At 45.0% G+C, this 3034-nt stretch overlaps 1 non-coding gene across 1 annotated transcript; it reads left to right on the top strand.

Moving 5' to 3' along the window:
* The first annotated feature begins 397 nt into the window (after positions 1 to 397).
* Positions 398 to 472, top strand: Trnas-cga (transfer RNA serine (anticodon CGA)). The gene has a single exon. It is a non-coding gene; the product is annotated as a tRNA-Ser (tRNA).
* Positions 473 to 3034: the final 2562 nt, after the last annotated feature.

Below are 3034 nucleotides of genomic sequence, written 5' to 3'. Positions count from 1 at the left end.
TGTCTTGTACCTACTCACAACGTTCCTATTCTATATAAATCGTTGAAACTTCCTGGCAGATTAAAACTGTGTGCCCGACCGAGACTCGAACTCGCGACCTTTGCCTTTCGCGGGCAAGTGCTCTACCAACTGAGCTACCGAAGCACGACTCACGCCCGGTACTCACAGCTTTACTTCTGCCAGTACCTTGCCTCCTACCTTCCAAACTTTACAGAAGCTCTCCTGCGAACCTTGCAGAACTAGCACTCCTGAAAGAAAGGATATTGCGGAGACATGGCTTAGCCACAGCCTGGGGGATGTTTCCAGAATGAGATTTTCAGGAGAGCTTCTGTAAAGTTTGGAAGGTAGGAGACGAGGTACTGGCAGAAGTAAAGCTGTGAGTACCGGGGGTGAGTCGTGCTTCGGTAGCTCAGTTGGTAGAGCACTTGCCCGCGAAAGGCAAAGGTCCCGAGTTCGAGTCTCGGTCGAGCAAACAGTTTTAATCTGCCAGGAAGTTTCATATCAGCGCACACTCCGCTGCAGAGTGAAAATCTCATTCTGGAAATGTTCTCTTACAAGGAGACGGACACTCTTAATTCGCTAAGATCTTTTCAAAGAGCTCATCAAAAACGCTGTGTCCTCTAGAGTACTGCATTTGCTTGACAAAATAAGGTGAGTAGCGCTCGCCGACCATCACTCGCTTCGCCTGTGCACGCGAAAACACTCGACCACTACTTTACTCATTCAGTATCACGCGGTTTCACTCCGTATCACGCGGCACTCACTCACTGAGTGTCAGGCAACACGCGCGTGGCCGTCTCACGCGGCTAGGGAACATACACTCTATACAGCTTCCTCACACCGTGGGGGCACTAATGGGCCTGGCAAGCACTGGAATGCGGTCAGAATCAGAATTTATTTTCGGCTCTCGATTTTCCATATTTTCTATGGAAAAAGTTAATGCTCTATCACAGAGATTCATCAGTTATTTGGTTCAAATGGCTCTGAGCACTATGGGCCTTAACATCTGAGGTCACCAGTCCCCTAGAACTTGTTGTTGTTGTTCTTGTGGTCTTCAGTCCTGAGACTGGTTTGATGCAGCTCTCCATGGCTCTGAGCACTATGGGACTCAACTGCTGAGGTCATTAGTCCCCTAGAACTTAGAACTAGTTAAACCTAACTAACCTAAGGACATCACAAACATCCATGCCCGAGGCAGGATTCGAACCTGCGACCGTAGCGGTCTTGCGGTTCCAGACTGCAGCGCCTTTAACCGCACGGCCACTGCGGCCGGCGCAGCTCTCCATGCCACTCTATCCTGTGCAAGCTTCTTCATCTCCCAGTACCTACTGCAACCTACATCGTCCTGAATCTGCTTAGTGTAGTCATCTCTTGGTCTCCCTCTACGATTTTTACCCTCCACGCTGCCCTCCAATACTAAATTGGTGATCCCTTGATGCCTCAGAACATGTCCTACTAACCGACCCTTTATTCTGGTCAAGTTGTGCCACAAACTTCTCTTCTCCCAAATCCCACTCAATACTTCCTCATTAGTTACGTGATATACCTATCTAATCTTCAGCATTCTTCTGTAGCACCACATTTCGAAAGCATCTATTCTCTTCTTGTCCAAACTATTTATCGTCCATGTTTCACTTCCATACATGGCTACACTCCATACAAATACTTTCAGAAACGACTTCCTGACACTTAAATCTACACTCGATGTTAACAAATTTCTGTTCTTCAGAAACGCTTTCCTTGCCATTGCCAGTCTACATTTTATATCCTCTCTACTTCGACCATCATCAGTTATTTTGCTCCCCAAATAGCAAAACTCCTTTACTACTTTAAGTGTCTCATTTCCTAATCTAATTCCCTCAGCATCACCCGAGTTAATTCGACTACATTCCATTATCCTCGTTTTGCTTTTGTTGATGTTCATCTTATATCCTCCTTTCGAGACACTATCCATTCCGTTCAACTACTATTCCAAGTCCGTTGCTGTCTCTGACAGAATTACGATGTCATCGGCGAACCTCAAAGTTTATATTTCTTCTCCATGAATTTAAATACCTACTACGAATTTTTCTTTTGTTTCCTTTACTGCTTGCTCAATATACAGATTGAATAACATCGGGGAGAGACTACAACCCTGTCTCACTCCCTTCCCAACCACTGCTTCCCTTTCATGCCCCTCGACTCTTATAACTGCCATCAGGTTTCTGTACAAATTGTAAATAGCCTTTCGCTCCCTGTATTTTACCCCTGCCACCTTCAGAATTTGAAAGAGAATATTCCAGTCAATATTGTCATAAGCTTTCTGTATGTCTACAAATGCTAGAAAGGTAGGTTTGCCCTTCCTTAATCTAGCTTCTAAGATAAGTCGTAGGGCCAGTATTGCCTCACGTGTTCCAACATTTCTACGGAATCCAAACTGATCTTCTCCGAGGTCAGCTTCTACTAGTTTTTCCATTCGTCTGTATAGAATTCGCGTTAGTATTTTGCAGCTGTGACTTATTAAACTGATAGTTCGGTAATTTTCACATCTGTCAACACCTGGTTTCTTTGGGATTGGAATTATTATATTCTTCTTGAAGTCTGAGGGTATTTCGCCTGTCTCATACATCTTGCTCACAAGATGGTAGAATTTTGTCAGGACTGGCTCTCCCAAGGCCGTCAGTGGTTTCAATGGAATGTTGTCTACTCCGGGGGCCTTGTTTCGACTTAGGTCATTCAGTGCTCTGTCAAACTCTTCACGTAATATCGTATCTCCCATTTCATCTTCATCTACATCCTCTTCCATTTCCATTCTATTGTCCTCAAGTACATCGCCCTTGTATAGACCCTCTATATACTCCTTCCGCCTTTCTGCTTTCCCTTCTTTGCTGAGAACTGGGTCTCCATCTGAGCTCTTGATGTTCATACAAGTGGTTCTCTTACCTCCAAAGGTCTCTTTAATTTTCCTGTAGGCAGTATCTATCTTACCCCTAGTGAGATAACCCTCTACATCCTTACATTTTTCCTCCAGCCATCCCTGCTTAGCCGTTTTGCA

The sequence above is a fragment of the Schistocerca serialis genome, chromosome 2 (assembly GCF_023864345.2).
Source record: "Schistocerca serialis cubense isolate TAMUIC-IGC-003099 chromosome 2, iqSchSeri2.2, whole genome shotgun sequence".
NCBI classification, from domain to species: domain Eukaryota; kingdom Metazoa; phylum Arthropoda; class Insecta; order Orthoptera; family Acrididae; genus Schistocerca; species Schistocerca serialis.
The sequence above is the reverse complement of the archived record's forward strand: the minus strand, read 5'-3'. Positions and strand labels throughout refer to the sequence as shown.